The sequence below is a fragment of the Pan paniscus genome, chromosome 7 (assembly GCF_029289425.2).
Source record: "Pan paniscus chromosome 7, NHGRI_mPanPan1-v2.0_pri, whole genome shotgun sequence".
Lineage (NCBI taxonomy): Eukaryota > Metazoa > Chordata > Mammalia > Primates > Hominidae > Pan > Pan paniscus.
The window spans coordinates 25,415,379-25,441,758 of NC_073256.2; the positions used below are offsets into that span (position 1 = coordinate 25,415,379).

Consider the following 26,380-nt stretch of genomic DNA (forward strand, 5'->3'; position numbering starts at 1 on the left):
AAGATCGCGCCATTGCACTCCAACCTGGGCAACGGAGCAAGAACTCCATTTCAAACAAATAAACAATAAAAATAACAACAACAAAATATATACATCCATATATATTGGTTAAGCTATATACACACACATATATATAGCTTAATAAAACAATTACATGGTTGAAATATGATCATCAGAAAAGATACCTGAATTCAATTAGAACAGTATGTGTCACATCTTTGAGGCTCAATGGAATACTGATAACAAATTAATAAATAAATAGCCACATAGAAAATACAATATAACTTTATACAAATAATAGTATATTGCCATAGCTAGATATGTAAAGTCTCCTTGACACATAAACAGTAAGAGGAAAAACCACAAATCAAATCAAACTTTTTAAAATCTTTTTTCCCTTTCTAATTTTTTTTAGTTAGCTTTGAGTTCAGCTATCAAAACCAAACTTTTTTTAACTCATTTTCTCTCCTGACAAAAAAAAAAAGCATAAGTAGAGAAATAAAATAAAATTGGGAATATTCGTTTTATTCCACAAAAATGAACTGAGCAACTCTGAGTGGAACTTTGGTTACAGAAGAGACAAGCTGCTTCCTGAGATAGGGGGATTTTACGAAGAAGATAGAACGAGAGAATACAAATAATGGTTGATATAATAATTTGCAATTGAAGTTGAGACAAACTAAGCCAACTTCCCAACTCTCCCACTTCTCAGGAGTGATATCAATGTCTTATTAATTTAACGAAGCCCTAGGAATCATGAAACTGAGTTGTACTTTGGAGAAAAGGAATCAAAAGTCTCTCTCTCTCATTGAAGATACCAAAAAGATAATTTAAAACACATATTCTATTTGACTTTGTATTAATCCATTTTCATCCTGCTGATAAAGACGTACTTGGCCTGGGCAATTTACAAAGGAAAGAGGTTTAATGGAGAGCTCCAGTTCCAGGTGGCTGGGGATGCCTCATGATCATGGCAGAAGGCATGCAGGAGCAAGTCACATCTTACATGGATGGCAGCATGCAAAGAGAGCTTATGCAGGTGAACTCCTGTTTTTAAAGCCATCAGATCTCATGAGACTTACTCAGTATCACAAGAACAGCTTGGAAAAAAACCCACCCCATGATTCAATTACTTCCCATCAGGTTCCTCCCACAACACATGGGAATTGTGGGAGCTACAAGGTGAGATTTGGGTGGGGACACAGAGCCGAACAATATCATTCTGCCCTTAGCCCCTCCCAAAACTCATGTCTTCACATTTCAAAACCAATCATGCCTTCCCAACAGTCCCACGAAGTCTTAACTCATTTCAGTATTAACTCAAAAGTCCACAGTCCAAAGTCTTATCCAGATAAGGCAAGTCCCTTCTGCCTATGAGCCTGTAAAATCAAAAGCAAGCTAGTTACTTCCTAGACGTAATGTAGGTACAGGAATTGGGTAAATACAACCATTCCAAATGGGGGAAATTGGCCAAAACAAAGTGGCTACAGGCCCCATGCGAGTCCGAAATCCAGCAGGGGAGTCAAATCTTAAAGCTCCAAAATGATCTCCTTTGACTCCATGTCTCACATCCAGGTCACGCTGATGCAAGAGGCGGGCTCTCGTGGTCTTGGGCAGCTCTGCCTCTGTGGCTTAGCAGAGTACAGCCTCCTCCCGGCTGTTTTCACAGGCCGGCATTGAGCGTTTGCAGCTTTTTGAGGTACATGGCGCAAGCTATTGGTGGATCTACCATCCTGGGGTCTGGAGGACGGTGGCCCTCTTCTGGGCACAGCTCCACTAGGCAGTGCCCCAGGAGGGACTGTGTGTGGGGTCTCTGACCCCCCATCTCCCTCCTGCACTGCCCTAGCAGAGGTTCTCCATGACAGCCCTACACCTGCAGCAAACTTCTGCCTGGGCATCCAGGCGTTTCCATACATCCTCTGAAATCTAGGAGGAGGTTCCCAAACCTCAATTCTTGACTTCTGTGTACTGGCAGGCTCAACACCACATGGAAGCTGCCAAGGCTTGATGCTTGCACCCTCTGAAGCCACAGCCTGAGCTCCACTATTGCTCCTTTCAGCCATGGTTGAAGTGGCTGGGACGCAAGGCACTAAGTCCCTATGCTGCACACAGCGTAGGGACCCTGGGCCTGGCACATGAAACCACTTTTTCTGCTAGGCCTCTGGGGCTGTGATGGGATGGCCTGCCCTGAAAACCTCTGACATGCTCTGGATACATTTTCCCCATTGTCTTGGAGATTAACATTCGGCTCCTCGTTACTTATGCAAATTTCTGCAGCTGGCTTGAGTTTCCCCTCAGACAATAAGATTTTCTTTTCTATCGCATTGTCAGGCTGCAAATTTCCCAAACTTTTATGCCCTGTTTCCCTTTTAAATCTGAATGCCTTTAACAACACTCAAGTCTCCTCTTGAACGCTTTGCTGCTTAGAAATTTCTTCCCCCGGATACTCTAAATCATCTCTCGCAAGCTCAAAGTTCCACAGTCTCTAGGGCAGGGACAAAATGCCACCAAGTCTCTTTGCTAAAACATAACAAAAGTCACCTTTGGTCCAGTTCCCAACAAGTTCCTCACCTCCATCTGAGGCCACCTCAGCCTGGATCTTATTGTTCATATCACTATCAGCATTTTTGTCCAAACCATTCAACAAGTGTCTAGGAAGTTCCAAACTTTCCCACATTTTCCTGTCTTCTTCTGAGCCCTCCAAACTGTTCCATCCTCTGCCTGTTACCCAGGTCTAAAGTCATTTTCACATTTTCGAGTATCTTTCCAGCAACACCCCACTCTACTGGTACCAATCTACTGTATTAGTCTGTTTTCACACTGCTGATAAAGACATACTCGAGAATGGGCGATTTACAAAGGAAAGACGTTTAATGGAGAGCTCACAGTTCTGCGTGTCTGGGGATGCCTCACAATCATGGTGGAAGGCAAGGAGGAGCAAGTCACATCTTACGTGGATGTCCAGAGAGCTTGTGCAGGTAAACTTTATTAACTATCATGAGAATAGCACGGGAAAGACCCGCCCCCAAGATTCAATTACCTCCCAGTGGGTTCCTCCCACAATGCATGGGAATTGTGGAAGCTACAAGATGAGATTTGCGTGGGGATACAGGGCCAAACCATATCAGATTTTATTTTCAAATGCATTTTCTTAAAAATAAATACAAGATGCTTTTTAAAGAAATTATTTATACATATTCCAATTGGCATATATATTTTGTTACCATAAAAAGGTAATATACACATATAGTTGTATATGAAGAAGAAACAGATAGTAGGCTACACGTAAAAATGATAAAGGGCTGCAGCCAATTGAGCTGATGGAGTTCCTTTCCTCATGGGGCCCAGTGTGCAATAGCTGCAAACAGCAGCTTCCCTGGTAGTGTATGCAGCCTGTTTCTTATATGGGTTGCTCTAAGGGACCTTGGAGACAGTCAGATGGTTGTTCATGTCTCTGACCTTGCACCACCCTCAGTGCTCTGAATAGGTATTCGAGGTGCCTTTGAAAAGCCCCAGGGTGCTGTGGCCAGGGTTCACGTTGGCCAAGTCATCATGTCCATCTGCACCAAGCTGCAGAACAAAGAGCATGTGATTGAGGCCCTATGCAAGGCCAACTTTAAGTTCCCTGGCCGCCAGAATATCCACTTCTCAGAGAAGTGGGACTTTACCAAGTTCAGTGTGGATGAATTTGAAGACATGATGGCTGAGAAGCAGCTTATCCCAGATAACTGTGGGGTCAAGTATACCCCCAATCCTGACCCTCCGGAAAAGTGGTGGGCCCTGCACTCATGAGGGCTTCTACTGTGCTGCCCCCTCCTAATGCCCACCAATAAATCCTACTTCCTGTCCACCCTAAAAAATGATAAAGTGTAGTCACCTCTTGAGAGTGAGAATAGGGCTGGTGTGGAAGTGAGTTTTCACTTCTCACTGGACATATTCCATGTTTGAAAAACTGTTCGGAAGTGGGTATCATTTTTATAACATTTAAATTTCAAAAAATATTTTGCTGTGTGCCTAATCTGTGCAAGGGGAGAATGCAGAGGAGGGAGGCATTAGAACCACACATGAGGAAGTCTGGAGTCCCAGTGTGTTTGACTGCAGAAAGCCATTACTTATCATGTTTGCCTAATAAATACTGTGTGAAGATTACTTCTGTTGTGTAATCTCTTAATTACAGACACACAAAAAAGGCCAGTCATGAATCACCCCAAATTGGAAGCAACCAAGATGTCCTTCAGCGTGTGAGTGTGAATGGATAAGCAAACTATGGTGCATTCAGGTAACAGAATATTACTCAGCGCTAAAAAGAAATGAGCTATCAGCCATGAAAAGATGTGGGGGGTATTACGGCCATATTACTCAATGAAAGAAGCCAGTAAAAATGGCTACAGACATACAATCCAACTGTATGACATTCTGGAAAAGGCAAAACCAAGGAGACAGTAAAAAGATCCGTGTTTGCCAGAGGCTGGGGAAGGAGTGAAAGAGTAGGATGAATAGGTGGAGAACCGGAGAATTTTAGCTCAGTGGAGCTAGTTCTGTATGAAACTGTAATGATGGAGAGAGGACTTTATGCATTTGTCAAAATCCATAGAAGTGTACAATACAAACAGTGAATTTTAATGTATACCATGGATTCAATTAATAATAATGTATCCATATTGGTTTGTCAATTATAACAAACGTACTACATTAATGCAAGATGGTAACAGCCTAACTGCTGGGCAAAGAGAGGATGCATGGGAGCTTTCTGGACTTTCTGCTCAGTTTTTCTGCGAACCTAAAGCTGCCCCCCAAAAACTAAAACCCAAATTAAGAACAAAGTTAATGCTGTTTAAACATAATAATAATAAAAGGCTACTAATAACATACTAATATAGAAAACTAGTATTTCAAAACCAAGTCAGGACTATGATGCTCTTATCCATGTTTGTTTATTTGTTTGTTTGTTTGTTGTTTTCAAGGTTAGGCGATGCTTTCCTTCGCTGTCCAGTTTGCAGAGCCGTCTTGTAGCTGGCGCGGGTCCTCCCTCCGTCGTCCTGGCTCTTGGAAAGGAACCAGGCGGGCTGAGGAACTGGAGCGCCCTCGTCCGCCCACAAGTCCTTGGAAAGCGCAGGCCTCGTGCGCTCTCCAGCGCCCTCCCAGGGCGCAAGGGCAGGACAGGTACACCCCGCGTGCTGCGGCGGCGATCAGCGCGGACACGGAGCCCGGCTCCACCCGTCCGCCCAGCCTTGTGGTTCTGCCAGAGCGCCGGGCGCAGAGCAAGCGGGTCTGAGCTCCAGCACCTTTGGCAGCTCCCGGTCCCGGGGTGCGAACGGCAGCCGTGGCTCACCGCTTCAGGAGCAGGCGACCAGGACACTAGGAAGAGAAGCCCGGACCAGGGCTAGTTTGTTTCCCCACCTCCTCTGGCCAGCTCAGGTTCTTAAACCCGCCGTGCAACAGACGCAGGTACCCGCTTAGAAAGCTCAGTCAGTGGTGCGGGAAGCCTGGGTCGCGGTGCATCGTGTTTAAAAATAAACACACACTTCCCTTGGGGCCACTGGCATTTATTCTATTTAAATTACATAGATCGTTTCCATTCCTTGGTGTCTGAAGTATTAAGGCTGAAGTCTGCTTTCCCAGCTATTTGCATGTATTTGTTTAGGGATGGAGTCGCCCTGCAACACGGGCTGCTCCTATGGCAACTGCTACAAAACAAGATCAGGCTTCACCAGGGTCGGGAGAAGAAACCTCCCAAGAAAGCCAGGCGCTGGAGTCATGGGTGTGGATGTCCTTTTAGGGCCTAGGAAAGCAGGGTCTGATGAGGAGGCATTGAAGAAAAGCCAGTATGACGACGATGCTTTCATGGTGAAGTTTTGTGCATTTTCTACTGAACATTTTTTAAAGTATGCCCTTCTTTTTTGAGTTAGAAGGAAATATTGGCATTCAGAGTTAATGCTTCTTAAAAACAGTTACGTGGAAAGGAAAGTATTCCATCTTAGCTCATTTGCAAACAATGGCATTATTCTTGATCTTTGTTTATATCTATATATGTGTCCAATGAATATACTGTAGGATGTATATGTAATTATATATCGTATGTATAGTGTAGAATATAATTATATAACTTTTCTTTTGAAACTTTGTACTTCAGAGAAGACACTGTTTGGGAAACACACGGACATTTTATACACTGAAGTTTATCTTAAGTTCTTTTTTGTTTTTTTGAGACAGAGTATCACTCAGTTGCCCAGTTTTAAGTTCTCTCTTTTGAGAGGCAGTAAGTCATGATTAGGGAGAATGAATGGGCCACAGAGACCGAAATGAAATTTTAAGTGATTCTCTTTGGAATCTGAATGGGCCTGAGAGGCAGACATTATCTTGGGAAAATGTCTGTCAGGTGTGGTCACATTCGTCAGGCTTTTTTTCTGAGATAATGAGATTCCAGGGAGGGCATAGAAAGCACTTATGTTTCTTTTGGTAAGCTCTCTTGGTCAGATAAGGGCTTTCCAGGAATAGTCCCTGCCGTTGTGGTATGGGGAGGCACAAGACAAGGTTAGAGGGACCTTCATTCTGAGGCTTATTTCTGAGGCCGCTCAGCTTTCAAAAGCGCCCGGCGTGCTCAGGTGCCATATTTTGAGGAATGATTTTTCTATACCCACCAACATCATAAAACCACCTCATTTAAGCTTCAAGTGGTGCCTCATGGTTCCTTTCTAGGTTTTCTTTTCTTTTCTTTTTATTATTATACTTTAAGTTTTAGGGTACATGTGCACAACGTGCAGGTTTGTTACATATGTATACATGTGCCATGTTGGTGTGCTGCACCCATTAACTCGTCATTTAGCATTAGGTATATCTCCTAATGCTATCCCTCCCCCCTCCCCCCACCCCACAACAGTCCCCTGTGTGTGATGTTCCCCTTCCTGTGTCCATGTGTTCTCATTGTTCAATTCCCACCTATGAGTGAGAACATGCGGTGTTTGGTTTTTTGTCCCTACGATAGTTTGCTGAGAATGGTGGTTTCCAGCTTCATCCATGTCTCTACAAAGGACATGAACTCATCCTTTTTTATGGCTGCATAGTATTCCATGGTGTATATGTGCCACATTTTCTTAATCCAGTCAATCATTGTTGGACATTTGGGTTGGTTCCAAGTCTTTGCTATTGTGAATAGTGCCACAATAAACATACGTGTGCATGTGTCTTTATAGCAGCATGATTTATAATCCTTTGGGTATATACCCAGTAATGTGATGGCTGGGTCAAATGGTATTTCTATTTCTAGATCCCTGAGGAATCGCCACACTGACTTCCACAATGGTTGAACTAGTTTACAGTCCCACCAACAGTGTAAAAGTGTTCCTATTTCTCCACATCCTCTCCAGCACCTGTTGTTTCCTGACTTTTTAATGATTGCCATTCTAACTGGTGTGAGATGGTATCTCATTGTGGTTTTGATTTGCATTTCTCTGATGGCCATTGATGATGAGCATTTTTTCATGTGTTTTTTGGCTGCAGAAATGTCTTCTTTTGAGAAGTATCTGTTCATATCCTTTGTCCACTTTTTGATGGGGTTGTTTGTTTTTTTCCTTTAAATTTGTTTGAGTTCATTGTAGAGTCTGGATATTAGCCCTTTGTCAGATGAGTAGGTTGCAAAAATTTTCTCCCATTCTGTAGGTTGCCTGTTCACTCTGATGGTAGTTTCTTTTGCTGTGCAGAAGTTCTTTAGTTTAATTAGATCCCATTTGTCAATTTTGGCTTTTGTTGCCATTGCTTTTGGTGTTTTAGACATGAAGTCCTTGCCCATGCCTATGTCCTGAATGGTATTGCCTAGGTTTTCTTCTAGGGTTTTTATGGTTTTAGGTCTGACATGTAAGTCTTTAATCTGTCTTGAATTAATTTTTGTATAAGGTGTAAGGAAGGGATCCAGTTTCAGCTTTCTACATATGGCTAGCCAGTTCTCCCAGCACCATTTATTAAATAGGGAATCCTTTCCCCATTGCTTGTTTTTATCAGGTTTGTCAAAGATTAGACAGTGGTAGATAATGCGGCATTATTTCTGAGGGCTCTGTTCTGTTCCATTGGTCTATATCTCTGTTTTGGTACCAGTACCATGCTGTTTTGGTTACTGTAGCCTTGTAGTATAGTTTGAAGTCAGGTAGCGTGATGCCTCCAGCTTTGTTCTTTTGGCTTAGGATTGACTTGGCAATGCGGGCTCTTTTTTGGTTCCGTATGATCTTTAAAGTAGTTTTTTTCCAATTCTGTGAAGAAAGTCATTGGTAGCTTGATGGGGATGGCATTGAATCTATAAATTACCTTGTGCAGTATGGCCATTTTCAAGATATTGATTTTTTCTACCCATGAGCATGGAAGGTTCTTCCATTTGTTTGTATCCTCTTTTATTTCATTGAGCAGTGGTTTGTAGTTCTCCTTGAAGAGGTCTTTCACATCCCTTGTAAGTTGGATTCCTAGGTATTTTATTCTCTTTGAAGCAATTGTGAATGGGAGTTCACTCATGATTTGGCTCTCTGTTTGTCTGTTATTGGTGTATAAGAATGCTTGTGATTTTTGCACATTGATTTTGTATCCTGGGACTTTGCTGAATTTGTTTATCAGCTTAAGGAGATTTGGGGCTGAGATGATGGGGTTTTCTAGATATACAATCATGTAATCTGCAAACAGGGACAATTTGACTTCCTCTTTTCCTAATTGAATGCCCTTTATTCCCTTCTCCTGCCTGATTTCCCTGGCCAGAACTTCCAACACTATGTTGAATAGGAGTGGTGAGAGAGGGCATCCCTGTCTTGTGCCAGTTTTCAAAGGGAATGCTTCCAGTTTTTGTCCATTCAGTATGATTTCTTTTCTTTTGTTTTGAGATGGAGTCTGGCTGTGTCCCCAAGGCCGGAGTGCAGTGGCACAATGTCAGCTCACTGCAACCTCCACCTCCTGGGTTCAAGTGATTCTCCTGCCTCACCCTCCCCTGTAACTGGAATTATAGGCGTATGCCATGACGCCCAGCTAATTTTTGTATTTTTAGTAGAGACAGGGTTTGATATCCACTCACTTTAACCTCCCAAAGTGTTGGGATTACAGGCGTGAGTCACCTCACTCGGCCTATCTGAAGTTCTTATATTAAATATAGAGTTGACGTTTAGGATTCCTCTGGATCCAGCCTAAAAAACAAGTCTTTATTTCCTTCTAAAGACTTGTAACACTATCAGACCCAATGCTCACCATTTTTCTTCCTTTTTTTTTGGAGACAGAGTCTTGCTATGTTGCCCAGGCTAGACTGCAGTGACTATTCAATACTGGCACCATCAGACTGCACTGTGGCCTTGAACTCCTGACCTCAAGGGATCCTCCTTGAGTTCTCGGCCTCCCCTATAGCAACAGGCATGCACCAATCATCTTTCCTTTTTTTCTTTTCTTTTTTTTTTTTTTTTTGAGATGGAGTCTCACACTGTTGCCTGGACTAGAGTGCAATGGCGTGATCTTGGCTCACTGCAACCTCCGCCTGTCAGGTTCAAGCGATTCTCCTGCCTCAGCCTCCCAAGTAGCTGGGATTACAGGTGCCCACCACCACGACTGGGTAATTTTTTGTACTTTTTGTAGAGACCAGTTTTCACTACGTTGGCCAGGCTGGTCTGAAACTTCTGATCTTGTGATCCACCCACCTTGGCCTCCCAAAGTGCTGGGATTACAGGCGTGAGCCACGGATCCTGGTCCATGCTCACTTTTTATAAGCAAATTTTTCGGTAATACCTACTATGCTTAATTTTTAAAAAATAGTCTTTATTTTTAAGAGCAGTTTTAAGTCCACAGCAAAATTGAGTAGAAGGTAGGTACAGAGATTTCCCATACACATAGCTTCCCCTACACATAGCTTCCCCTATTATCAACATCCCCAGTCAGAGTGGTACGTTGTTGCAATTGATGATGCTGCACTGACACATCATTATCACCCAAAATCTGTGATTTACTTATGGTTCACTCCTGTACATACTATGGGTATGACCAATGTCTACTGACATGTATCCACCATTATAGTATCATACCGAGTAGTTCCACTGCCCTAAAAATCCTCTGAGATCCATCTATTCATTCCTCCCTCCCCACCAACCCCTGGCAAACACTGATCTTTTCACTGTCTCCATAGTTATGCCTTTTCCAGACTGTCATATAGTTGGAATCATACAGTATAGAGCCTTTGCAGATTGGCGTCTTTCACTTAATAATATACATTGTAGGTTTCCTTTCTGCCTTTTCATGGCTTGAGGGCTCATATCTTTCTAGCGCTAAAAATTTTCCATTGTCTGGATGTACCACAGTTTTTTCACACATTCACTTACTGAAGAACATCTTCGTCATATCCGAGTTTGGGCATTTATGAATAAAGCTGCTATAAGCATTCGCGTGCAGGTTTTTGTGTGGACATAAGTTTTCAACTCATTTGGGTAAATACAAGGACTATGATTGCTGGATCATATGACAAGAGTATGATTAGGTTTACATTAGTAAGAAGCCTCCAAACTGTCTTCCAAATTGTCTGTATCATTTTGCATTTCCACCAACACTGTGGAAGAATTCCAGTTGCTCCACATCCTCACCAACATTTGGTGTTGTCAGTGTTCAAGATTTTGGCTATTCTAATACGTGTGTTGTAATATCTCGTTGTTTTCATTTGCATTTCCCTGATGATATATGAGGTGGAGCATCTTTTCATGTGTTTGCCGTATAACAAATATCCTTAACACCTCCTTAACAATTCTGAAATGCAATTCTTAGTTAATATCATTTACCTACAACATAATTGTTAAAATAATCAATACAATGCTCTAAGAAATAAAGGACTAAAAGGAAAGTGATGAATAATGACATAGTACAGGGACCCCACGAGAGAAGACATGAAGAATTAGACAGATGATTGCCCTTAAATGTCATAGAATCACCATGGAAGTGCCTCATATTGGCAAGTAAAATATCCCAAATCAGCAATGATATTCTCTAAAATGGCAAACAACTGTCAGTAAAGCAAGCAAAACAAAGTATAATCTTCCTTCTTTTCACATTGTAGTTGCATGTGTGGAAATTTGTTGTATATTAAAATTACACAAAACACATTTCGTGTTTATATGTAAAATAGAGTTGAGGTCTAGACGCAGATAATTATACATAGGGTGCTTAGTTTGTTTTTCTTACACAAACATCTGTTGGGATATTCAGAATTTGACAGAACTGTCCCGTGCCAACAGTGCTACCCCAATATTGTGAAAAAAAAAATCCTACTTTAAAAACTACTGTTCTAAAAGATGGAACTTGGTTGCGTGTGGTGGCTCATGCTTGTAATCTCAACACTTTGGTATGCTGAGATGGGAGGATTGCTTGATTGAGCCCAGGAGTTCAAGAGCAGCCTGAGCAACATAACAACACCCAGTCTCTACCAAAAATTTTGTAAATGAGCTGGGCATAGGGCATGTGACTGTATTCCCGGAGGCTGAGGTGTTACTTATTCATAGAGGGTCTTGACTGCAAGTTGTCCAGGTTAATGGCATTTTTGAACAAAGAATTGGACAAAATGCACAGCAAAGCAGGGAAAGAATGAAACAAAGAAAGCAGAGATTTATTGAAAGTAAAAGTACACTTCGCAGCGTGGGAGCAGTTGGAGCAGCAGCTCAAGGGCCCAGATGCAGAATCTTCTTGGGTTCAAATACCCCCTAGAGGTTTCCCATTGGCCACTTGATGTTCACCTCATGTAAATGGAGTGGTGGCTCACAATCAGTGTGATTGGTTACGGATAGTAACCGATCAGAGGCTGAAGTGAAGTTACAAAGGTCACACTCCTATGCAAACGTCTGATTGGTCTCGGAAAGCTAACAATCAGAGGCTAAAGTGAAGTTACAAAGTTGCCCTTCCATGCAAACCAAGACTTGGCTGGCAATCAGAGATTGGTCTTGGAAAGCTAACAATCAGAGGCTAAAGTAAAGTTTCAAAGTTACACTCCTATGCAAACGTCTGATTGGCTGCAATCAGAGGTACTTTCAATTTCCCATCTGCCCGAGCAGAAAAGACAGGGGTTTGCAAAGGGAGTAGCCTCTGGTCCTTGTCACTTAGGTGTGGAAAGTTAGGGTTTTCCTTCCAGGACCTATTCTTCTACCTCAGGAAGACTGATTGAGCTAAAGAGCGAGGCTGCTTTGAGCCATGATCACGCCACTGCACTCAAGCCTGGGTGACAAAGCAAGACCCTGCCTAGCAAAAAAAAAAAAGAAAAGAAAAAGAAAAAGATATAACTCTTTCTCCAACAGGAACATTATGAATTTTATTCACTGACTTGAGATTTGAGTCCAAGAAGGAAGGTGAAGTTGCTGAAAAACCAGACTCACTTAAAAGTCAAAAGCTGAGCCAGGCATAGTGGCTCACACCTGTAATCCCAGCATTTTGGGAGGCCAAAGTAGGTGGATCACCTGCGGTCAGGAGTTCAAGACCAGCCTGGCCAACATGGTGAAAACCCATCTCTACTAAAAATACAAAAATTAGCCTGTCATGGTGACAGGTGCCTGTAGTCCCAAGTACTTGGAAGTCTGAGAATTGCTTGAACCCGAGAGACGGAGGTTGCAGTGAGCTGAGATCACACCATTTCACTCCAGCCTGGGTGACAAGAATGAAACTCTGTCTAAAAAAAAAAAAGAAAAAAGAAACAAAAAAGTCTAAAGCTGGTAAACTAATCCCAATGAGAAGCTTGGCATTGAAATGATGAGTTTATTCACAGAGAAAAAGAGCAAAGTCTCCAAAAGTTTTCTAGGCATTTTATAACTGAGCTGGCCCCAAGTGCAGGTGCAGGAGCTCTTTCTTAGAAGCTCAGCCACGGGGAATAACACTGCAGGAAATACATGTCCAGGGATGAGCTGAATGAAATGGGGGGGATGGGATCCAGCATCCCATCTCTTCAACTTCAAACCGCTGCCCGCCTGTAGAAACCGTTTCAAGCTAGCTTGAGGACAGTATCCCTTCTGCAGAGCTGCATGCCGTTTGCTTGTCTGGCAATTTCATCACTCATAGGCAGATGCTGTGTGCCATATACCAAATAGCAAAGTGGAGATGTGCAGGGTAGGAAAACTGGATTGCGAGGAAGGAGATGAGGCAATCGTTCTCAACCCTGGCTGCACAACAGAATCTCTCGGGAAGACTTTATAAAATATGAATGCCTGGGCCCATTCCTGTGGTATTCTTTTTTTCTTGATAAATGTTAGCAATTTTCTTAGTCTTACGTCCTTGCTTTTGTGTACTATCTGTCCCCAGGGAGATTAGTTTTGAGAATCACCCCTAAATTTTCATTGTTTTCTCCCTTCAAATTCAGTGCTTGTGAGACACATTATGAAAAAGAGAAGCGACTCCGCGTTTGTTTAATGCGTTACTTCCTTCACTTAACCTCTTGCTTATTGGAGCTAAAAGCAGACTCTGTAGTCCTTATCCCCTAGTGGCTCTAATCCCCACTCTCCTAACCAGGAATTTACCGTTGTAGTTTCAATGCAATGGCCGTTTCATTTTCTTTTTCCATCCTAATCCAGTAGTTAGCTTAACTTGCTCTACAGTGAAATACACGCATGGTATTCTGACTTAAACGACCGAGTGCATGACCCTGGCATCAATAATTTTTAAAGGCTGATAAGGTGATTCTAATGTGCAGTTGGGGTGGAGAATACCAATCTGGCGGCTGGAAACAAAAGAAGAGTGAACATTTTCCCATTGGGCGCTTCCAGAAAGTAATTAAATACATATAAATGCTGGGAAAAAAGGAGGCTAAGTCCTGAGATATTAACTAGTTATATGATGTTGAGCTGGCTCTCTTATCTAAGACTCAGTGTCATCTTTAAAAGGAGGGAAACTGTAGCACCAGCCATATACAGGTGTGAAGATTGAATGAGCTAGTATGTGTAAATCACTTAGCATGGTGCTTGACAGTGCCCAACAGACAGGCCCAAGGCATAGTGGCTCATGCATGTGGTCCCAGCACTTTGGGAGGCTGAGGCAGTAGGTTCGTTTGAGCCCAGGAGGTTGAGGCTGCAGTGAGCCATGATCGTGCCACTGCATTCCAGCCTGGGAGACAGAGAGAGACTGCATCCCCCCCCAAAAAAAAACAGTTGGCTGGGCACGGTGGTTCATGCCTGTAATCCCAGCATTTTGGGAGGCCGAGGTGGGCGGATCACCAAGGTCAAGAGTTCAAGACCGACCTGGCCAACATGGCAAAACCCCGCCTCTACTAAAAATACAAAAATTAGGCTGGGTGCTATGGCTCATGCCTGTCATCTCAGTACTTTGGGAGGCCAAGGCGGGTGGATCACAAGGTCAGGAGATCAAGATTGTCCTTGCCAACATGGTGAAATCCCATCTCTACTAAAAATACAAAAATTAGCCATGTGTGGCTGTGCACACCTGTAGTCCCAGCTACTTGGGAGACTGAGGCAGGAGAATTGCTTGAACTCGGGAGGTAGAGGTTGCAGTGAGCCAAGATTATGCCACTGCACTCCAGCCTGGGCGACAGAGCAATACTCCTTCTCAAAAACAAACAAAGTGCCCAGTAAATGACTGGTGTTTCGTCATCCTTCTCATTGTCATTTTAGAGAATAAACACATTGGATTAGAAGTTTATATACAACATATTTGCCTCCATAAATAAGTGCAAATTCTGAAATTCGAAGCAAAAAATTTTTTAAAAATCATTTTATATTTGCTGAGAGCTTTTCCTTTGAACATAGATTGGGGGAGGCAGTTTCATGGATTTCCATGTTCATAACTGGATCTGTCCCCAGTCTTTTTCTGGCATTCCCAGCCTTGAACCGCGTCTTGTTAATCCTCCTCCACAGAAGCCCATACTAGCTTTTATTTATTTTCTCTCAGAATATCCCATGTCTATAATTTCTGTTGATTTATGCTCTATAAATACTAATTCCAGACTTGTGTAGCCAGCACTTTCTGGCCCCAAGCGCTCCACAAAATGGACTCAGATTGTCTTCTTGTATAACGCACAGTCTACCAGTTTGGTGAAAGGTGATAAAGTGATCTGTGGAGCTCAGTTGGAAAGAAGCGTCTGGGAGAGCCAGGCTCCTAATCACTTAAATCCTTTCCAAACGTGGGGAGGGGGGTGGTGCGAGGGAGAATGAGAGCAGACAAAGCTGGCTGTCGTTGTTATGATTAGGCTTTCGCTCTAAGCCTCCAGAGAGTTGTGAGCTGGGGTAAATGATGTGAAGGATTCATTTCGCCTGGATAGAGACAGGCTCAAGGAGCTGCCCCAGTAAAAGTGGGATGAACGGCGTCTTAGACTCCCTTTCCTCTAAGCCCAGTGCAAGCCACAGCCTCGTGAACAGCTCAATGTAATAAGACAAATCCAAGGAAAAAGAAGGAATACGCTTCCTCCTGAGAGCTAGATTGGAGTGTGTCTAATCCCCTCAAACTGTTATCTGTCAGGAATCTTATTTGTGAGCAACAGAATCCAACTCCAATAACTTTGGAAGGAAGAAATTTAGCAGAAGGCTATTCAGGAGCTCCGGCTCGTGCTGAGCAGATGGGAGAAGCAGGCTTAAAGTCAAAGCTTTGGTGGCAGGCAGGAGCACAAGTCAGTCAGTGAGGACACCAGTGCAGTGGGCATTGGACACAAGACCACAATGCTCACCATGGCTGATGCTGGCACGAGATAGTGGTTGCTGATGCAGGCATCGCTACCTCTGCACTTGGGAACTTGCCAGTACTCCCCCATCTGCCACCACCCACCTTTCCGTGGTTTCTCCACCACCCTGCTTCCTGGGATGCAGCAACCCCCAAACAGATGCAGTTTTGGGCCAGCATTATGGAAGAGAAAGCAAATCCCCCCAAATGTCTGAATCACAAACACAGAGACCTCACCCCCGTGACAGTGGAAACAAATGCCCTGGCCTCTGACCCCTACAGATCCGCGTTCCTGCCCCTAAACGGTGCAGTGAGGGAAGAGCTGGGCTGCAGAACAGGTGGAGAGAAGAATGTGGTGTGTCCCCTAGGGGTCGGTGCTAGGACATTGTCTCCAGGGTTTCGTGCCTTTCTGTTTGGTTGAGGGCAACATTTCTCAGAAGTATGTGGATACCTGGGATTTTAAGAGGGTATCATGGCAAGTCTTTCACTCTCTAGTTTTAGAGGTGATCTTGACAAATGTCTCTCACCTGAGAGCCTTTGAGTATGTACCAACTAACCATATGGGGCAATTGGGGGATCAGATAAAAAGGCTGATGACACGGTCACTCTATTGAGTTAGCACCAGCTGAGCACAACAGGCCACCATGTTGACTCTGACGACCATGGAGCATGGCAGGCTGCTTGTTGTCACCCCACATCCATGTTCCCCTTCTTCATTAGAAAATGGTGAGCCAGCTACAAATTGTATTTCCCAGTCTTCTTCTCCTCCTCCTCCTTCTTTTCCTCCCTCCTCCCTCCTCCCTTTCCCCTTCACCTCCCCTCCCCCTTCACCCTCCCCAACCCCTTCTCTTCCCCCTTGTTCTCCTTCTCCCCCTCTTTCTCCTTCTCCTTCTTCTGACAGGGTCTTGCTTTTTCACCCAGGCTAGAGTGCAGTGGTGCAATCATGGCTCACTGAAGCCTCAACCTACTGGCTTAAACGATCCCTCCACATCAGCCCCCCAAGCAGCTGGGACTACAGGCACACACCACCACGCCTGGCTGGTTGTTAGATTTTTTTGTAGATATGTGGTTTTTGCCCGAGCTGGTCTTGAACTCCTGTTCTCAAGTGATCGTCCCACCTCAGGCATCCAAAGTGCTGTGAATATAGGTATGAGCCATCATACCCTGCCTACCCCAGCCTTTTTTACAGCTAGGTGTGGCCATGCAGCTAAGTTTTCATCAGTGAATTGTGAGAGGAAATAATGCACGAAATTTTGATTTCAGCCGGGCTCAGTGGCTCACGCCTATGATCCCAACACTTTGGGAGGCTGAAGCTGGCGGGTGGATCACTTGCACTCAAGACTTCAAGACCAGTCTGTCCAACATGGTGAAACCCCATCTCTACTAAAAATACAAAAATTAGCCAGGCGTGGTGGCACACGCCTGTAATCCCAGCTACTGGGGAGGCTGAGGCAGGAGATTCACTTGAACCCGGGAGATGGAGGTGGCAGTGAGCCGAGATCACTCCACTGCACTCCAGCCTGGGCAACAAAGTGAGACTCCATCTCAAAAAAAAAAAATTTTCTTTTTTGGTCTTACTTCCTTAAAACACTCCCCAAAACTTGGCCTTTACTTCCCCCCAAATTGTTAACAGATTTTCATTTTTTCCCTTTCTTGAATCAGAAAATGGCTATGTTTGCTGCTTGACTTTGATCATGTAGATTAATTCATAGCCCTAGGTCAGTTTTTTTGTTTTGTTTTTTTGTTTTTTTTTTTTTTTAGATGGAGTCTCGCTCTTTCACCCAGGCTGGAGTGCAGTGATTTGATCTCAGCTCACCGCAACCTCCACCTCCTGGGTTCAAGAGATTCTCCTGCCTCAGCTTCCCAAGTAGGTGGGATTATAGGCACGCACCACCACGGCCAGCTAATTTTTGTATTTTTAGTAGAGACGGGGTTTTGCCACATTGGCCAGGATGGTCTCAAACTCCCGACCTCAAGTGATCTGCCTGCCTCAGCCTTCCAAAGTGCTGGGATTACAGGCATGAGCCACCGTGCCCAGCCCAGGAGCTGTTAATCAGGGTTTTATGAATACTCAAGGAATTTGGGGATATAAGCCATATGGGTTAATGAAGTTAAATCAGGGAAAAAAAGTCTTCATTTCAATTTAACTCTAAATGAAATTGTGTTTTTCAATTATGAATACAGTAAAGTAACCACAGTATTAAGAGTACAGGTAACTTTGTGACCAATAGAAAGATATTTTTATTTCACATTTCAGCTGAAGATATCTCAAAATATTATTTGTGCTCTTCACCAGTTTGAAATTGTGATACGAGATAATTTGACCCTACTAGATCTTTCTATTTAATGTATTAATAAAGAAGCAAATATATTAGTAATTCACACATTTGCTTTATAAGCATTGTGATGAATATATTTCAATATAATTGCTATCTTTTATAATCCTATACATTTTCTTTTATATCTTTGAAAAAATTATTCTGAGGCTAGGCATGGTGGCTCTCACCTGTAATCCAAGCACTATGGGAGGCCGACATGGGAGGATGACTTGAGGCCAGGAGTTTGAGACCAGCCTGGCCAACATAGCAAGACCTTATCTCTATTAAATAATAATAATAATGATAAAAAGAAAAAAATTATTCTGAGATAGTCCATAAGCTTCACCAGACTATCAAACGGGACCTTGTCACAAAAAACTTAAGAAGCAACATGGTTTCTTTTTTCTAGTCGTTCTGTCTCAGGGGATGGCAGAACAACTGGCTCTCAGAATACATGCGGTACAGATCTCATCCTCAATGAAACCACTCACCTACAGACGTTAAATAAGAGAGAAATAAACCTTATGATCTTTAAGCCATGCATTTTATGGTCTTTTTGTTATAGAAGCTTAAAAAATACTCCAACCATACATATAAAGTTATTTTATTCTCACTTTCTTGTTTTAAAATTCATATCAACATCATTCGTTAAAGGTAAGAAGCATACAGATGTCAAAATCCAACGACTTGTTGAGGATTATTAAAATGATAATAATTATGCAAATTTATTTCAAGGAGATATTTGCAGTTTGTATGTTGTATTCATCTCAACAAAAGTGTTATTTAGCACAACAAAATACTTCTTGTACTTCAAAATATATTAAGAGAGAAAATATGGTGCCTATTAAATTTAATTTGACTTCTTATTTATCAAAAGTAAACATTAGCACCTGAAATACGTTGTTTGCACAGAAATACCTATATTTAGAAGCTTGAAATATTTCCTCTGAATTGATAACTTAGAAACAAAACATGGAAATTATAGTAAGTGAATTTCCTATTTAATGTGCTAAAGGCAATCTGTTTATACAGTAGTATGCAATTTTAAATTTTAAACCAGTTTTTAATATATGTTTGATCCTAAGGCTAAATATCATATATATTCTTCTTGAATTAATTTGTTTATAAAGCATGTTTTTGCTACTTAATTAATTAATTAATTATTCTGGATGGAGTGTCACTGTTAGCTGGAGTGCAGTGGCGCCATCTCGGCTCACTGCAACTTCCACCTCCCGGGTTCAAGTGATCATGCCTCAGCCTCCTGAGTAGCTGGGATTACAGGCATGTGCCACCATGCTTGGCTAATTTTTGTATTTTTAGTAGAGATGGGGTTTTGCCATGTTGACCAGGCTGGTATTGAACTCCCGACCTCAAATGATCCACCTGCCTCAGCCTCCCAAAGTGCTGGGATTACAGGCGTAAGCCACTGTGCCCAACCTGATTTAAATGAATAGTATGTATCAACTGTTAAGTGGGAAAAAAACTAAATGTTTCTATATATTTTAAATATTACTACACATTATATAAAAATGAACTCATATGCTAATTGAAAATACACTTTATACTTGAAATTATTTTATATTGTATGCCCTGCAAAGTTGATAGAATTTTTTTTAGTTGTCTTTTTGCATCCCTTGGCTATGCTATAATGGGGCTTTGAGGATCAAATAAGGAGCTTGAGAGCATTGAAAGTACCACCAAGTTGAGAGGGGAAGACCTCATATGCAGGAGAGGATTAACTTTGCCCATACAGGGGTCTGGCCTTTGCCCTCAGCTCCTGGGAGATAATCTCTAAACCACTGGAATATCCTGCTTGATAAGAATGTTTACCTGAGGACTTTGGAACACGCTCCATAACCTATGCCAACAATGTAATCGATAATGCAGGCTTTGGGCCACACGGCTCCAACTCAGCCTCTGGAAGGGCTGGAAACTGACCATGTCGATGTGACAGAACCCCAGTAAAAACTGTGGACATTGAGGCTCAGGTGAGCTTCTCTGGGTGGCAATTCATGCATATCCTCACACATCACTGCTGAGTTAGTTCTCCACTGGGAAAGAACAACTGGAAGCTTTGCACGTGGAGCTCTCCTGGACTCTTCCCTATATGCCTCTTCCCTCAGTTTATTTATTTATTTAGAGACAGAGTTTCACTCTTGTCACCCAGGCTGGAGTGCAGTGGTGCAATCTCAGCTCACTGTAACCTCTGCCTCCCAGGTTCAAGCAATTCTCCTGCCTCAGCCTCCCAAGTAGCTAGAATTACAAGCATGTGCCACCACCAGCACACCTGGCTAATTTTTTTTGTGTTTTTATAGAGATGAAGTTTCACCATTTTGGCCAGGCTGTTCTCGAACTACTGACCTCAGGTGATCTGCCCGCCTTGGCCTCCCAAAGTGCTGGGATTACAGGTGTGAGCCACCACGCCCCGCCCCCTCAGCTGATTTAAATTTGCATTCTTTCACTGTGATAAGCCACAACTGTGAGTATAACAGCTTTCAGTGAGTTCTGTGAGTCCTTCCAACAGATGGTCAAATCTGTGGGTGGTCTTGAGGATCCCTGAACTTGCAGTTAGTATCTGAAGTGAAAGTGGCTTTGGGGCCTCCTGAACTTCACGCCTGGCTTCTAGTCCTGACTGCCCCTAACTCTAGTTATCAACAAATCTCCATTTGCCTCCAAGCCACAGTGTCTGCTGGTTCTCTGCCAAACTCGCACCCTTCTCTGCCTTCCTTTGTGTCATTGCCTATGTTCCCTAACTCCAGGGGAAGATGAGCAGGTGCGAGACAGGGAGAAGCCATCCTACTTCTGGCTCCAGCGGCAGCGGTACCAGTGACTGTATACAACAGGGGGCCCGAGAAGCATCTGAGGCTCCAGTGGAGACACAGGGTTGGCTTCCGCTCCCCAGCATTGGGGACGTCTCCAGACATTCAGCAGCTCCAGCCCGGGGACTGCTGCAGCTTCTACCCTCTGGGTAACACCCCTCTTCTCTCTTTTGCTCTTCTAGCATACCCCACACCTTTGTCAACATCCCCTGAATTAATTCTCTCTCTGCTTTCAGTTTTCCTGAAAGGGGAAATCCCCCTTTTCTGTATAAGGGGAATAATAATAATTGTATCTGTTCTCTGTATCACTCAGAGCTGTTGTGAGCATCCACTGCTAATGGTTGATTGGTTGCTTTAAGGTTAATAAAGAGTCACCTAATTTCACACTATTATGATCATGCAAATAGGGGCGTTTGCATCACAAAACAAGTATCGAGTAGGGAGGAAATTTCTCTGGAACCTAGAACAAAGACAGGAAATATATGTTAAAATATTCTTACTGTATTATGATGCATATAAGCCTTGTAGTCAAATCCCAGCTTTACCATTTATTGTCTGTGTGGCCTTAGGCAAGTTGCTGAAGTTCTCTGTGTTTTATTTCCTCATCTGTGAAATGAAAATAACAATGGACCTACCTCACTGGGTTTCTGTGGGGATTAAATACAATAATTCATACATGACCAAAAGGTTGTATAAGCGATATTCATGGGCCATGATAAGAAACCACCTTTATTTTGTTTCTCATTGTTTATTTAAAATTTCTTCAGCAGGAGAAAGTCTTTTCCTGCTCCTAAATGTGAAATCAGGTGGTTCTCTAATGCTTCTGACCATCCTTAGGTAATAAAAAGTTCTACAACCACATTAAGTTGCAAAACACACTCTCATTTCTAGATTTAGAATGTCACATCCCATGTAATAATAAAAGCTTCCAGTTTTAGGGAAAGTTCCCCCTAGCTGGGGTCTTTTGCTACGGAGCCAGGTTTAGGGGGTATGATTCTCTTCTAGACCGTCACCTTACCCCTGCAGTCCCAATTTGATAACCATAGTTTCTCATCAGTTGAAGTGGGTTAGGTTGGGTTAGGACAGAAAAGGTTAGGGTGTGGCCAGAAACCTTCTCCTTAAGTGACACTCTTGTAGGCTATGTTCTCACTTTCTGGGTTTGGCAAATGGTTAAAGGTGACCTTTTCTTCCTGGTGCTTCAGATTCCACCGTGACTTTCAACTGTGCTTCCCATGTTGAGGGCAATGTATTTGCTCCTGGTTGCTTTTCTCTCAGCCGTGTGTGTGTGTGTGTGTGTGTGTGCGCGCGCGCGTGCACGCATGTGTGTGTGTAGCTATCCACCATGCATAGAATCTCTGTTGAAGACCCCTGTTCTTCCAGGCGTCCCTTGACCAGAGTTTAAACCAGCTCCAAGCCATCCTCCTCTTCCTCATGGTCCACACGTGAATTTTTTGTCCTGACATACTTTGGGAGTGCAAACTGACCTCCGTGCAGAAGAAACTCTCCTTCACCCTGTTAATGTCTTTTCCAGACTGTCCTTCTCTCTTGACCTCTAGATTCTCTGGATGCAAGTCAGACTGCAGTCTACTGTGCTTCCACCTCCCAGGGGACACAAACCAAGCTCTACTCGGTCCTAGTGAAGTCTCTCTTGACCTGACATGAAGAGGAGGCATCCCTACCAGTCCCCTTTGCTGCATGTGATAAAGGACCCATACAGCACCTCTTTCTAGATACTGTTTCTTCAATTTTTTTCCCTCAATTTCAACTTTTTAATATTTAGCCATGTATCACTTAACGATGGGGATACTTCTCAGAAATGCATTGTTACATGATCTCATCACTGTGCGAACATCATAGCGTGCACGCACACAAACGTAGATGATCTAGCCTACAACACACCTAGGCCCTGTGGGACAGCCTATTGCTCCCAGGCTATGAACGTGCACAGCATGCGATTGCACTGAAAACTGTGAGCAATTTCCATACTATTAGTTTTTGTATATCTAAGTATATCTGAATATTAAAAAAGGTATAGTAAAACTGCAATATTATAATCTCTTGGGACCATCAACGTATGTGCAGTGTGTCATTGACTGAAAAGCCATTATTCACTGCAGGACTGTATTTCTTTTTTGTTTTTGTTTGTTTGAGATGGAGTCTCGCTCTGTTGTCCAGGCTGGAGTGCGGTGGCATGATCTTGGCTCACTGCAGCCTCCGCCGCCCAGGTTCAAGCAATTCTCCTGCCTCATCCTCCTGAGTAGCTGGGATTACAGGCATGCGCTACGCCTGACTGATTTTTGTATTTTTAGTAGAGAAAGGGTTTCACCATGTTGGCCAGGCTGGTCTTGAACTCCTGACCTCAGGTGATCTGCCTCCCTCAGCCTCCCAAAGTGCTGGGATTACAGGCGTGAGCCAGTGTGTCCGGGCCAGGACTGTATTTGACTTAGTGGAAGTAGCCCAAAATTGTGTAACTAGTTTTTGACTAAATCCTACTTAAAAGCCCTCTGGGGTGGTCTGTGTGAAAACTCACTTTGGTATTTAGTATCTATTATCCTCATGCCTCAGCCAAACTGGGAAAGAAGGAGCCTCATTTTTACATCTTTTATATTTGAACAGAACTTAGAACAGTGCTCAATAAATGTTAGCCATTGTTAACTATTGTGAACAGAAAACAGAACATGTGTGTAGTTTGAAATAAGCAAGTGGAACCAAAACAAAATGATCACCCATTATCCTTCTTTCACAAAGAGCTTTAATGAATTTGATATTGTGGGATATCTTTTCTAGATTGCTTTCAGAGTAGAAGAGATTTTCATCTATTTGGAATGGATTAGCTGCCATTCAGCTTAAGCCGAGCAGCGAACTTGTGACCTCTTATTTCAGGTTCATGATGCTTTGAAACTCAGCCACAGGAAGCAAAGATATGGGTGGCAAGGCTGGGCACAATAGCTCACGCTTGTAATCCCAGCACTTTGTGAGGTTGAGGCAGGTGGATTGTTTATGGCCAGGAGTTCGAGACCAGCCTGAGCAACATAGAGAGACCCCCCGTCTCTACAAAACAAAGCAAAAACCAGCCAGATGTGGTGGCTCATGCCCAGCTACTCCAGAGCCTGAGGTAGGAGGATCGCTTGAGCCCAGGAAATTGAGGCTGCGGTGAGCTGTGATTGCACCACTGCACTCCAGCCTGGGTGACAGAGTGAGATACTGTCTCAAAAAAGAAAAAAAAGATATGGATGGCAGCCATTTTGCCCCACATGGGGCCGCAGTGAGTGTATCAGGCCATGGTGTTTCTTGGGAAGGAGAATGCAGAAATGTTAATATTCAACCTATTTAGAAATACAGCAACTATCATTTCCTTCCGCAGGTATAGTAGGGAAACTGAGTGGTGCTGTCCACATGCTTGGAACCATTCCTCCAGGGCTGACTTTTTACAGAAAAAGGCTTATTTTATTTTACTTTATTTTTCAAGACAGTTTCACTCTGTCGCCCAGGCTGGAATGCAGTGGCACGATCTCCGCTAATTGCAACCTCCACCTCCCGGGCTCAATCAATCCTTCTGCCTCGGCCTCCTGAGTAGCTGGGACTACAGGCACGCACCACCATGCCTGGCTAACTTTTGTATTTTTAGTAGAGATGTGGTTTTGCCATATTGGCCAGACTAGTCTGGAACTCCTAACCTCAAATGATCCAGCCGTCTCTGTTTCCCAAACTGCTGGGATTACAGGTGTGAGCCATGGCACCTGGCCAGCTTATTGCTTTTTAAACCTGAAATATTTTCATGGACTGGGAGACACATAATTTTTTTTGTTGTTGTATAAATTCAGCCTCTTTCTTTGCACTGTCTTTTCTACTGAAAGTTGAAAAGTTTGTTGGAATTGGAATAGGGAATGTAGTTCTAATTGGACCAGTCAATTCCCAGCTCTTAAAATCCTGGACTGATACTCACGGATTTCTTGCAGCCTCACTTTCTTATTCCACAAAGTGGGATCCACAGTACCTAACTGCCGTGACAACTCACAGAACTGTTTTTGTTTTGTATGCTGTTTTTAGAGACAGGGACTTGCTTTGTCACACATGCTGGAGTGCAGTGGTGCGATCATAGCTCACTGCAGCCTCAACTTCCTGGGCTAAAGGGATCCTCCCACCTCAGCCTCCTGGTTAGCTGGGACTACAGATGCTGCCACCACACCTGACTAATTGTTTAATTTTTTGTAGAGATGGGGTCTTGCTATGCTGCCCTTACTGGTCTTGAACTCCTGGCCTCAAGCAATCCTTGCACCTTGGCCCCCAAAGTGCTAGGATTACAGGCGTCCCTCACCGTTCACACCCTTACAGAACTGTTTTAAGGATCTGATCAGCAAACGGGTGTTAAAATTGCAATAATATTATTTCTTTATCATGAAAGCACTTAATAAGTGTATCATATAACCAGTTTTCCTATTGTGTTTGTGTTTGGATCTGCTAAAAATACATTTTACACTGAGCAGGCTGAAAGAGAAAGCAAAACACCAGAAAGCCCGGTGTTTTCTGACTAATAAAATACTCTACATAATCATATAATGAACAATTGCTGAACACAAGTCTGGTGAGTTCATTTATGTCAGTAAACAAATTCCATTTTTTTCAATCAACATATTTTGTAGAATGAAAAATTAATTCAATGTTTTATAACAGTGTGATCACACATTTTGTAGCTTAAAGTCACCTTTCTAGGAGGTTAAATGAGAGCTAAGTTTTTATTTATTTATTTATTTATTTTTTCAGACAGTCTCACTCTGTCCCCCAGGCTGGAGTGCAGGGGCATGATCTTGGCTCACTGCAACCTCCGTATCATGGGCTAAAGTGATTCTCATGTCTCAGCCTCCCAAGTAGCTGGGATTACTGTAGTATGCCACCACACCTGGATAAATTTTGTAATTTTTTAGTAGAGGTGGGGTTTCATCATATTGGCCAGGCTGTTCTCGAACTCGTGGCCTCAAGTGATCCACCTGCCTTGGCCTCCCAAAGTGCTGGGATTACAGGCATGAGCCTCCCAAAGCCTGGGATTACAGGCATTACATCTACCACTCCCAGTCGAGAGCTAAGTTTTTAACAGGTGAGCATCCTCTGGATTATTTTGAGAAGGTTATTTCCTCTCAATAAACATAACAAGTCATAGATCCTGCAGAGATTTAAATGGAAATAAGATGGCTGTGCAAGGAGACAGCAGAGACCGTTGAGACTGAGATAAAATGATAGGAATATTGAAATATGCAAGTAAATAACTACATTGGGAAAAATTAAAGGCAGATATTTTACTGTGGAGGAAGAGATTACAAATATAAAAGGCTGAGAAAAACCTTGAGGTGTGGGATTGAAACTGATGATATCAGTGTGAACTCATATTTATATAGACAAAGATATATAAAGATGGAAATATTTATATAGAGTATGTGTATGTGTGTGTCTTCCATCTCTGTTAATGAGAGGTCTCAGAAGCAATGACCCTACTGTAGCAATGAGTATATTCTTCACTAGGCCAGGCGCAGTGGCTCACGCCTGAAATCCCAGCACTTTGGGAGGCCGAGGCGGGTGGATCATTTGAAGTCGGGAGTTCAAGAC

General features: G+C 43.0%; 1 protein-coding gene and 1 non-coding gene across 3 annotated transcripts in view; both read left to right on the plus strand.

Moving 5' to 3' along the window:
• The window catches only part of ERI1 (exoribonuclease 1), a 142,237-nt gene that overhangs the window by 67,223 nt on the left and 48,634 nt on the right, over window positions 1–26,380 (plus strand). Inside the window, exons 5-7 of one of the 2 annotated variants that reach the window (XM_008970012.4) lie at window positions 2,771–2,978; window positions 4,178–4,279; window positions 4,965–5,448. The gene's annotated coding sequence lies outside the window, so the exon portion shown is untranslated. Of the gene's footprint in view, window positions 1–1,551; window positions 2,979–4,177; window positions 4,280–4,964; window positions 5,449–26,380 lie in introns of those variants that run through there. The other variant, XM_055116243.2, reaches the window with a different exon arrangement.
• Window positions 3,303–3,436, plus strand: LOC112438833 (small nucleolar RNA SNORA70). Its single transcript, XR_003027154.1, has one exon. It is a non-coding gene; the product is annotated as a small nucleolar RNA SNORA70 (small nucleolar RNA).